Here is a 12,753-nt window from a genome sequence, read left to right on the forward strand (position 1 = left end):
TACAAGTCATATTGACTTTATAATTTGCCCCATAATAATCAGAAGAATGTGTAACTTTGAGGCTAAAAACACACTACAGAGAATATCTGAGTAAATCAATATATTAAAAAACCCTGAACATATCGTATCTTCTAATAATAGTTTTATTAATTTTATAAAAATGATTCATGCTCATTGTTAAAATTTAAAACTACTGAAACATTTTTGAAAAGTTGAAAGAAATCACAACACATCTAACAACTCAGAGACAATCTCTGCTAACATTTTGGTGAACAGCCTTCATACACAGATAAAGACATCTATCTCCTCATACAAACACATACATTTGTGTATTTGATTTTACATACTATATATGCTACTCTGTAATCTACCTGCCTCACTAGTTGTGACATCTTTCTAAGCAAATAAAAATCATCATTAATAGCTGCATTGTATTCCAATGTCGTATGAAGTTACCAAAAGTTATTTGACTAATCCCTTTCAAAGATATTCATTTTTTTCTAGTTTCTTCCTATTTTACAAATATAATTTTCATCCTTATGCATACTTTTCACATTTGTGTTCTGCTGGTGAATTCTCCGGAGTAGGACTGAGTCAAAGAGTATAAAACATTTTAACATACACACAAACCTTCAGAAAGAGCGCATCAAGACAATGTTCTTTTAAAGAGCAGCTAGAGTAGAGAAGCTATCTTTCATATCCGTTTAAAAACAATATGGTTAATAATGAGAAGTTGTAAGGGCTGCATAATATTCCAACAGTAGTTAATGATCAGGGGCAAAAGATAAGTAAATGTTTTCATAAAGCAAGACACAAAATTGTTTTTACACTGCTGTCCCAAGTTTGAATGCTGGTTCTTAAAAACTACTATGGATTCCCTCATTGTCTCTTTCTCCCCTCACTTACTGGCTGGTTGCAAAAGATTCAACATCCAGTGCAGGATTCAAAGGCCTGGGGGACGGTGCCACTAGATGGATGAGCCTGGGTTTCAGAACAACCCACTACGGGCCCCCCACCCGCCATCTACGCTGAACTGCACATAGTGAAAAGTAAACCACTGCATGAAGTCACCGAATTTTGGAGATAGGTAAAGCACAGAAAGCCTATCCTAATATAATAGGCTATATCTGGGCAGTGGTTTATTCCTGGTTTTTATTTACTAACTTGTATCTGTATTTTCCAAATATTTTATAATGAGCTTGTGTTATTTTTACAGTCAGAAACAAACACTATCTTTCTAAAAATAGTGCTGAATACACACATGCACACAGCGTTATGACATATGGCAGCAATTTCTTTGGATCTATATAAATTTTAAATCACTAAGAACATTATGATTTCAAAAATCAATATTGCATACCATTAATTTGTTAAGAAGCTGAACTATGTGGCTAATCACTACCTGAGTGTGCCACAACATTTCCCTTCATGCCAGTGTCAAAGGGCAGCAGAAGCCCTGAGGGAAGATGAAAATGGTGGTCAAGTGATCTGTAAATGACCAGCTACATGACCTCGGGCAAGTCCGGGAAATGTTCCATCTCCTACTACGTAAAATGAGAAAGCTGAACTAGATGACCTCCAAGGTTTACACATAGTTCTTTTCACCTAGCATTTTCTTACTTTCTCACGATGCCCCTGGTACTCCTATAGCTCTCCATCCCCCAGAAAACCCACCTGCTTGTCCTCAGAACTCAGCACCTGGCCATTTCTGGGAAGCAAAAAGCACTAGTCTGGTTAACCATGGCCCAGGTAGGGACTGAGATAACAAAAAGAAGCTGTACTGTTTATGGCTAAAGCAACAGTTGCTTGGAGAAGGATAGTCTATTTCTCCTCACCTAACTTCTAACTCCAGCTGACTAGTCATGAAACTGCTTTCTATTGCTGGGCAATGATCTACACACCCTTCTATGAAACACTCTCCTCCTGCTTTAAAATGCCAAAATGAATTTAGAAGATCACATATATGACTGTACCCCAGAGAGTGGGAAGCATCTATTTAAAAATTGAAACATGGCAACTTTAAAAGGAACATGTACTTTCTAAACTATGAAAGGGGATGCTGACATGAGAAATATCAAAACTTGGAGAAAGTATAAAGAATTCCAAGACTGGTAAAAGTACTGTCCAGTTATAATAATAAAAATGGACTCTACTGTACAATGCTGTCTCACTGCAGATAGTTTCCTACTTAAAAAAGTAGGAAAAGTTAATAAGCAAAGAAGGCTTCTGGGACAATCTGCAGTAGATGGCAGGCTTTGATGGAGACGGTGGCATGACAGCAGAAAAGGACAGAAAGAAAAAGAGAAGATTCAAAAAGATTTCCTAGTCTAAAAGATACAGTGGTTCTCAAAATTGGTATCAGACTAGCAGCAGCAGCAGCATCACCTGGAAATTTGTTAGAAATGCAAATTATTGGGCCTTACTCTAGACCTAATGAATCAGAAAGTGTGCGGGTGGGGCCCAGTAATCAATCCATGGTTTAGCAAGCCCACCTGGTGCTTCCAATGCATGCTCAAGTCTGAGAACCACTAGTCTAAAAGGATTCATGCTATCCCTAGTGGTAAGAGAGCAGGTCCCACTACAGGTAAGAGAGAGCTCCACAAGTGCAAATTCTCTTTAGTCAGCTAGTCTAGCTCGGCTTTAAAGCTTTTGATCCCACTTCCGTTGCTGAGCAGTTCCTTTGTGGTGGAGTTGGTTTTCATTTTAGGCTTCCTCAACCAAGCAGTATCCCTCAGAATAAAGATGGTTCTAGTAAGTCTACTCCCTGCTAGCTGTATTTCTTCAAAATATGGGATGTTGATGGAGTGAGGTTGGGGATGGAAGTGGAAAGGGAATATCAATGAAGAAGAGTGATTAGCAGCAAGGAGGTGCTGAGTGGATGGATCCACTGAAGAAAGAAAATCATATGGATGAGATAATTACCTTAAGTTCCACAAGTTTAAAGATCTCGTAGTATCTAACATAACAGTAAGGAAAAAAATGTTTATTTTATATTTCAGTATGAAAAAATCCCTCCTCAATTCCATTTGCGGTTTGATGGTCTAGTCATAAATACTACTTGGCATTAAATATGCCATTTTTAGTTATTCAGCAAACAGCAAGCCAAAGCTAACAGAAACATGGTCTTCTAAATACAACTGAAAATAAAACATTGTCTCATGGTATGGTTTGGTAGTAAATGGTAAGAGAGCTATTTCTTCTCTGGTAGGAGGTTACATTTCTACGTTACATGTTCCAAAACCTGAAACATGGCTGGTTAAGCTTTTTTGGTTTAATTTAATTTATGCACTGGCTCATACTTTGAAGCCTGAATATATTTAGTATTTGCTATTACAATGCAACACAACTTCAGAGTTTTCCAACCTGGGGATGACTCAAGGTCCACATTTAGCTGTAATATTTTTTTAAATATTCTCAGACGTCATTTTTAAGAAATTCATGAAAAGCAAAGAAATGCTTAAAATTCTTGATGTATATTCAGGTTAGAGAATCTAAATAGTAGGCTTAGGTATAGATAAGCAATTTGTTTATTCTTAGAGTCTCATTGTCTAAATTGACAATCTCAAAATCTCATTTCACAGAATTACCTACTAATATTTGGTTATTGAAATCTTTGGTTTTCCTTCCAGTTCAAATGAAAACAATTACAGTAAGTTTAATTGCTACTAAAACATCTCTTTACCTAATAGTTGAGTTTAAAACAATTACATTTTATTTTATTCTTGAAAAAATATATAACAAATTAGAAAATAGCATATTAAAGAAATTATCTGGCCTATCAAAAGTAAACGTAAATTTTTAAATACAAAGAAAATTATATTTTTCTATCATTTTCTTTTGTAAATCTACGTGCATTTACTTTTTGTATTTGATGCTTTTTGCAAAATGCCCCCAAAAGATAACAGTAATATCAATTTAAAGACATAACCCATTGAAATGAACATTCCTATGTAAAACTGCCTTATAATACTGATTTTAACACAAAATTTTTAAACACAAGCACTATATCCCCCAGGCCAAGATACCTGTAACTGCCAAATATAATTTTAATTTAGATTTTTTTTAAAAAAAGAGCAATCACAAAAATAAATTCTGAGACCTGCTAAAACATTACTTAAGGGCACTGTTCCCCCCAAGTGTGTTCTAAGAAACAAGAGTTCCATGGGATATTAATAGATTTTACTAAAGAGATTGATAGATTTCCCTGGTCTATGTGACATATTTAATTTGAGATACACTAAGTTTTTTTCTTAAAGGTAAACCCAGCACTTGGCAATACTTCTCAGTCTTTGTTACGCTAGTGGGCATTATGAACCTTTAAGAGAAAGTGTGCAGAAAGTAGTTTCCCAAACATATCTGCAACTATTTTTCCTAGGAAATCTCTTAAACTTAATGATCTACAGAACACACCGTGAGAAATGCTACGCTGGGGTATGAGGTTTCTAATATGAAAATGACAATGTATTACACTTATACAGGGTTAATCTTGAGGTTAAAAAGGATCCATATTAGTTCTTCAGGTCTAATCCCTATCTATGATGTTTCAGTTCATTTTCATTTGTGCTAAGTGGCCTATCTACCTTCTTACCTTAAATAGAGTATTAGTTAGAGTTCATTCTACATAGAAAGTTAGCTGCCTACAGTTATTAGGTTTAACCCATGTGCACCTCAGTATCTTTCTTGTTCATAGAGATTAAGGGGGAAGCAAGTTATGACCCCAGGAACTCAAAATAGAAATGAAAAACAAATAGTACAGTACAATGAATTTATTGTCCCTGCTATTTATTTACAAAATGCATGAAGTATTTGTACTATATATATTACAATGTTTATACTATATAAATTTTATAGCACATGAGAATTTTAAAATTAAAAATTAACTTATTTTTTAAGTAACTATACATCAAGAACACTGCTCCTGCTATGAAATCCCATTCCCCAGAAATGGGATCATCTGATTATCACAAGTGATCTGCCAGGTGAATGAATCCCAAGTAAATTTCAAACTGGCACATGGCAAAATATCCCTGTACTCAGCATTTTACATGGAACACAAATTAAAGATACATTGCAGGATTTCCCTGAGAACCAAACAATTGTATGGTAACATCAATATATTCAACTTATCCTCTTTAGGCAAAATTTATTAGATGAGCAGTTTAATACTTCAAATTCTGTGCTTGAATTCTGCTTACATTTATTCTGTATTAGTCTGTTGGCATCTAACACTGGATTAAGAAAGACTGCCATCTGGTAGTTATAGCAACCCTTTACTAACTTGGTCAGAAGCTGAAGACCATGAGCCTCAAAGAAATGCAAACCAGGTTTATTACTATGAATATATCAAAATCTTTTAAAAATAGCCATTCAATAGGGCTTTTCACTTAAAGAGATACACCATGTGTGTGCTTGCACACTCGTGCATTATATAACCAACCTACAAAAGTCAAATTTTAAAAGGGGTTAAAGGATGAATGATTAAATGAAATAAGCAATTAGGTCCACATTCTTTTCACCCACAAGGCTGCCAGTGTCTCTTTTATAAAGCCTAAGGACGAGAGCCAAATTAGCCCTACTTAAATTGGCCATTTAGCTCTAACTTCCCTTAATCATGTGGGTATTCTCAGGTACGCATTTTTTCCTCTCAATAAAGTTTCAGGTAAGCAATACTTCCGAAGAAGAGAAAATAACTAACAGTACAAAAACAGTAACAACATGCAGACAGCATACGAGTTTGCACAAAAGTGTTTTCAAACTCATCATGATCTTATTAAATCATGAAGGAAAGCCAGAGAAGTAGAAAGACAATGATTCTCCCAGATTCTATAATTTCCTAAGGTCATACAGGGTAATAATGGTAGAACTGCGAAAACTGAATCCACACCACCTAGTCAGAAATTTTATTTTCTCTCTCGTATACCAGTTTCTTGCCCGAAATAATAGTATTTTACAGTTTACATAGCTTTTAGTATTATAAATATAATGTGCATGCATATGTATAAAAGGGCTTTGCAGGCTGACCTTGCCCAAATCTCCCTGCAGGCCACATCCAGTCTAGTTTCACTCCTTGAACTCTGTTCTTCCTCGTCTCTCCTTGTCTTTCCAGAGTTACCAACACTTGCTTGAGCCTAAGTGAAGGTAGCAGTGAGCAAATGCAGTATCCAGCCTTCGAGAGCACTTAATGAGTTGTGATTATTACATCTACTCTATAATTTGCAGATTAGCATGCCAACACATGGACTGTTTCCCCCTTGCTCTCATTCTTAAAGCAACAATGTCAAGGACACAGCCATTAAGAGATGACCTAGGATTATATAAGACTTATCCAGCTCAACACACTTATTCTATCTCATTATTTCACTTCAACCCTCTTTGTCTATAAAAAGCCCTTTCCTTATATGGCCAGTCTCTGAAGTCCAAGATTTGACATTCCTGGCATTTAGAGAAGGAGATTCTTCCTGTATCTCTTCCTGGAGGCATCTAAAACATTCTTTGTTGATTGATTTTCAAGGTGGGAAAGATGCTCTTTCACACGAGGCTTTTAGATTACTTAACCTGCTCAACAGGCTGTCAATAAGCTTAAGTCTCTTCATTAATGTCTGGGTCACTCACTAGGTACCAGACAGGGGAGGAGGGTGGCCCAAAGTGAGGTGCACTGAAGTCATTCACCAAAACAAAGAAAAAACCCTCAAGGATCAGTCAACACCATTTGACAGGGCATCCCTTTATATACAGCACTCTGCTTTATGCTAAAGGACACAGTTAACAGAAAACACAATGAGGAGAGCATAACACAGCAGAAAGCACAATAGCTCTAGAATCAGACAGACTTGGGTTGGAATCCTGATTCTGCCATTTACTAGCTGACCTAGTGCAAAGTTATAATGTATCTGAATCTTTTTATCTTATAATATCAATCTTGCAGAACTGATATGAGGATTCGAGATTTTACATAAAGTATCTGGCACAGTATCCAGCACATGGCAGGTGCCCAATAAATAGCTATGAATTTGGGTTTTTTTTAATCCCCTGTCTTCAAGAAGCTGGTCAGGAGTTAGCAACAATTACAGGTGGTGGGCAGAGTAACTGTTTGTTTAAATACCTCATGAATTGGGAGAGTCAGAGAAGGAGGGGTAGTGGCTGCTTGAAGGCAATAGCTCCCAAAACAGCACTAACTCTTAAAACAGCACTGTAATACAAAGTGGCCCAGCCAAGTCAGCTGGAATAGCTATAGCTAAGGCATCCTGGGGCATCCCTAAACCTATGTAAGCTCCCAACAGTAAGAACACAACACAAACCCTCTTGTCTTTGTAAGAGTATTGTCCAATAAAAATATGATGTGGGCCACAAATGCTTTTAAATTCTCTAGTAGCCACATTAAAAAAAGAAACACGTGAAATTAACAAATTTTATTTAACCCAATATATCAAAATATTTCAACATGTAAAAAATATAAAAAATTGAGTTAATTTACTTTCTTTTTCTCATACTAAGTCTGAAAAATCTAGTGTATATTTTACACTTAACAGCATATCTCAATTAAGTCTAGCTACATTTAAAGTGGTAAATAGCCACCAAGCAGCCAGTGGCTACCATATTGGACAGTGGGGCTCTATAATCCTGGCACCAAGCCTGGGCCCAGTCTAAAGAATCTACCCTAATACCTTGTATTCCACTATCCTACTAGGAAGCCTAAAAGCCTTGTTATTAAAAGATCTCACTTTTGGGCGGGCCCTGTGGCCGAGTGGTTAAGTTTGCGCGCTCCACTGTGGCAGCCCAGGGTTTCACCAGTTCAGATCTCGTGCGTAGACATGGCACCGCTCATCAAGCCATGCTGAGGAGCCATCCCACATAGCACAACCAGAGGACCTAAAACTAAGATGTACAACTATGTACTGGGGAGCTTTGGGAGAAGAAGAAGGAAAAAAAACAAACAAAGATTGGCAACAGATGTTAGCTCAGGTGCCAATCTTTAAAAAGAAAAAAAAAGATCTCACTTTTAAAATGCAAACATCTCTGGAAAAGCAATGAATTAATCAGCTAACATTTCAACAGGGATTATCTGAAACAGGTTAGGCACCTGGGAAGTCAAGAGGAAGAAAGCAAAGGAAAGTTTAAAAGGGGGTGTGGAGAAGGTAATCTTAAGAAAACCAGACATATTTTGCCTAGTTCACAGGATAGCCTAGATCCATGCCATTTAAAATAATATCACAAATCTTCTCTAGATTGCCAAACCTTAGATTACCACAACAATAAGACATCTGTATATCAAAAGCTCACAGTCAGCTATGACAAACATATACACAAGTATATAACTAATAACAGCTGTTAGGAAATGTAAGAAATTGGAGGAGGTATGACAATCACATCAATCAACACCATTTCTTGATTGTCCATTAGTAAAGTATATTCTAATCAGGTCAGCACCTTGAAAATTCCACAAACCTGAATAAACTTTTAGTAAATAAGACCTCTGTAAGGGGTCACTAGAAAATTGTAAAAGTCTAGACAATTTTAAAAAGCTGATAAATATAGGAATCCTTCATCTCTGAGGTGTCATAATAATCCATGTATTTGGACAATTATGCCTTTAGTTATGTTGTTTATTGAAGGTCAATTATAACTGTAAACAACTTTCAATCAGGTAAGCACAGTCTGTGTCATACGGTTTGCTCTTTTGCAGTTCAAAAGTACTTTCAAAGTATGTAATGGAAAGTGCAACCAGATGCTGTTGGCAAAGAACTGGATTTTAAAATGTGACCGATTTCCATGAACATTACCACAGATGTTGCCTACACATTTGGTGAGTATAAAGCTTTGAAAAGTTGATATCTAATCTAATCATCTATTCAGAACTCTCCATGCTTTCCCACATTTCAATGATGTTTCAAATTTTCAAATAAAGTAAGTTTCTCAAAAGGCATAGCAAATCAGAAATATGTGTATGATTGAAAACTCCCTCCTTCTAAATAGATTCAGAACACACCACACAGCTAATCCTCATTCTATCTAAAATTCAGAACTGATGTTAATGCCTGAACAAGAACAACAGGTCACATGCGTTATAATGTAAAGCTTAGTTACCAAGTGACAGTTTTTCTTCCATTTAGAATAGTTTTCCTTAGTTCCGATTACTACATGTTTACCAACATCAGTAAACTATGAACTCTGTATACTAGCCTTCTGAAGTAAATGAAAACATAATTTAAATTTCAATTGCATAACTCTTGTGATAAAACTTTAAAAAAATGTAAAATGATGCGTTTGTATCATACCTAGGAAAAGATGAAAAGTATCTTTAATAATTGAGATTTTTCTTTTAAATAATTGGGACAAATTTAGAAACACAGATACTATTTTTACTGATTAATGGAATAACTATACTGAAATAAAATGGCCAAAATTCATTTCGTACTATTTAAACATAGAACATGAACTATATCATTACCTTCCGAACCTTTCAGATAATGGTTCTGAATTAAAATCTCAACCATAATGCTTAGGAATTAGTTTGTTCTGGACAAACACTGAATCCTAGTCAATTTTGTAAATGGGCTAAATTCATTTTAGGCATGCCTCCTTCCTCTTCCTTTCTCACAAGCAAAAATTCAGGAGTGGAGGATGTAAGTAAGCAACAATCATGTAGTCAGAACAAATTTACCAGGCACTTCATATGTACCAGATACACATGACATACTTTAAATATGTCATCTTATTTAATCTTCAAAGTAACTTAAGAGAGAGGTATTTTTATCCCAATTCTACATATAAATAAAGTAAAAAGGCTCAGAGAAGTAACGTACTCACAGCCAGTAGGATTCTTAGTCAGATCTGTCTGACGGCAAAACTTATCCTATTTGCATTACCCAGTGCTGACTCTCCTTCCATCCCAGCTCTCCTCACTTGAGCACAGCCAACTAAACCTGCCCTCTAAAGTTCTCACTCAGTAACACTTGTACTTCTTCAGCAGTACTACTGTTTGGTTATCACATTATAATGGGGAAAAATGGTGAAAACTAACATGACCAAGACTGGCTTAATGTTTTTTTTTCCTCTCTGAAGTGTTTTGTTTTCCATCCAATTATAGAAGAGTATACATAGAGATAGCAAGACTTTAGCACCCCCCCCCAAATAAACTTTTAGTGGAAGAATCCTTAACACTGATGTGGGACAAAAGAGAGATGTTCTAGGGCTGTGCTGTCCAATTTGTTAGTCACTAGCTACATGTGACTACTGAGTACTTGAAGTGGCTAGTCTGAATTGAGATGTGCTATAGTATAAAATACACACAGGATTTCAAAGACTTGGTGTATAAAAAAGAGGAAAATATTTCATTAATTTTTTATAGTGATGACATGTGAAAAAGTAATATTTTAAATATATTGAGTAAAATAAAATATATTATTAACACTAATTTCACAAATATGTCTTTTTTAACGTGGCTACTAGAAAATTTAAAGTTACATATGTATTTTGGGGGAGGGGACAGCAGTATTCTATAGCCTTCCTATGAGACTTCAAATCAAACTATGCAGGTAGTTTGTACAAAAGCCATTCCTGAACAGAAGGCCCAAACTCTTATGACTGGACCTCTTAAAAGAAAATGTAGTGGGCTACCAAAAGAAAAACACCTCGGGAAACCCATATAAATAAGTATTTTGATCAGAAATGCAAGTAAATGTCAATTCTTGCAGTAAAAAGCCAAACAAATGTAGCCTTCTCTTCCATACCACCCTCCCAAATCTTACAAGGACAGTTTTCATTTTTCCAACTTTTGGTTTCATATACTTTCATGAACATATTTATCTTTATTGCTTAAGAATTGTCCTAGATTGGGCCTTCATTCCAAATATTGACTCTAAGTACACTAGACTAAAGAAGATATAGGAGTCAAAGTGCATCAACTTTAGGACCCACCTAGAAGTTACTGAATCCAATACATCCCTGAAACCCATTTGTATTTTTTTTTATTGAGGTAATGCTAGTTTATAACACTGGTTTATAACATTATATAAATTCCAGGTATACATCATTATATCTCGACTTCTGTATACATAACCAAAAGTCTAGTTTCCAACCGTCCCTGTAAAAATGCCCCCCTTTACCCCTTTTGCCCTCCCCACTCCCCTCCTTCCCTCTTGGTAACCACCAATCTGTTCTCTGTAGCTATGAGTTTATCTTCCACATGAATGAAATCATACAGTATTTGTCTTTCTTTGTCTGACTTATTTTACTTAGCATAATACCCTCAAGGTCCAACCATGTTGTCGCAAATGGCAAGATTTCATCTTTTTTATGGCTGAGTAGTATTCCATTGTGTCTACGTGTGTGTACATATGTATACACACAACTATATGTATACATGTGTATATATATGTATATGTATGCACGTATACGTATATGTATATATATGTGTATATGTATGTACGTGTACACACACACACATACCTTTATCCATTCATCAGTCAATGGGCATTTAGGTTGTTTCCAAATCTTAGCTATTGTGAACAATGCTGCAGTGAGCATAGGGGTACTTAATATCTTTCAAATTAGTGTTTTCATGTTCTTTGGATAAATATCCAGAAGTGGAACAGCTAGATCACATGGGAGTTCTATTTTTAATTTTTTGAGGAATCTCCATACCGTTTTTCATAGTGGCAGCACCAATTTACATTCCCACCAGCAGTGTATGAGGGTTCCCTTTACTCCACATCCTCTCCAACATTTGTTGTCTCTTGTCTTTTTCCTAACAGCCATTCTGACGGGCGTGAGGTGGTATCTCATTGTGGTTTTGATTTGCATTTCTATAAACAGTGATGTTAAACATCATATGTGCCTGTTGGCCACATGTATATTTTCTTTGGAAAAATGTCTATTCAGATTCTCTTCTCATTTTTTAATTGGGTTGTTTGCTTTTTTGCTGTTAAGTTGTATGAGTTCTTTATACATTTTGGATATTAACCACTGATTGGATATATGATTTGCAAATATTGCTTCCCGATCAGCAGGTTGTGCTTTTGTTTTGTTGATGATTTCCCTTGCTATACAGAAGCTTTTTAGTTTGATGTGGTCCCATTTGTTTACTTTTTCTTTTGTTTCCCTTGCCTGAGAAGACATATCCAAAAAGATACTGCTAAGACTGATATCAAAGAACATACTGCCTATGTTTTCCTCGAGGAGTTTTATGGTTTGGGGTCTTACATTGAAGTCTTTAATCTATTTTGAGTTAATTTTTGTGTATGGTGTGAAATAATTGTCTACTTTCACTCTTTTGCATGTGGCTGTCCAGTTTTCCCAACACCATTTATTGAAGAGACTTTCCTTTCTCCATCTTATGTTCTTGGCTCCTTCACTGAAAATTAGTTGTCCATAAATGTGTAGGTTTATTTCTGGGTTCTCAATTCTGTTCCACTGGTCTGTGTGTCTTTTTCTGCCAGTACCAGGATGTTTTGATTACTATAGATTACTTTGAAATCAGGGAGTGTTCAGCTTTGTTCTTTTTTTCTCAGGAATTCTTTGGCTAATCAGGGTCTTTCGTTGTTCCATATAAATGTTAGGATTCTTGGTTCTATTTCCATGAAAAATGTCATTGGGATTTTGATAGGGACTGCACTCAATCTGTAGATTGCTTTAGGTAATACGGACATTTTAACTATGTTAATTCTTCCAGTCCATGAGCACAGAATATCTTTCCATTTCTTTATGTGTCCTTCAATTTCTTTCAACAATGTCTTATAGTTTTCAGTGTACAGG

The 12,753-nt window shown here is 35.8% G+C and overlaps 1 protein-coding gene across 45 annotated transcripts in view; it reads right to left on the minus strand.

The window, feature by feature from the left end:
* The window catches only part of ADD3 (adducin 3), a 186,070-nt gene that overhangs the window by 104,819 nt on the left and 68,498 nt on the right, over window positions 1-12,753 (minus strand). Inside the window, exon 1 of one of the 45 annotated variants that reach the window (XM_070221183.1) lies at window positions 6,022-6,364. The exons of 43 other annotated variants lie outside the window; for them this stretch is intronic. The gene's annotated coding sequence lies outside the window, so the exon portion shown is untranslated. Of the gene's footprint in view, window positions 1-6,021; window positions 6,365-12,753 lie in introns of those variants that run through there. One more of the 45 variants, XM_070221080.1, reaches the window with a different exon arrangement.

The sequence above is a fragment of the Equus caballus genome, chromosome 1 (assembly GCF_041296265.1).
Source record: "Equus caballus isolate H_3958 breed thoroughbred chromosome 1, TB-T2T, whole genome shotgun sequence".
NCBI classification, from domain to species: domain Eukaryota; kingdom Metazoa; phylum Chordata; class Mammalia; order Perissodactyla; family Equidae; genus Equus; species Equus caballus.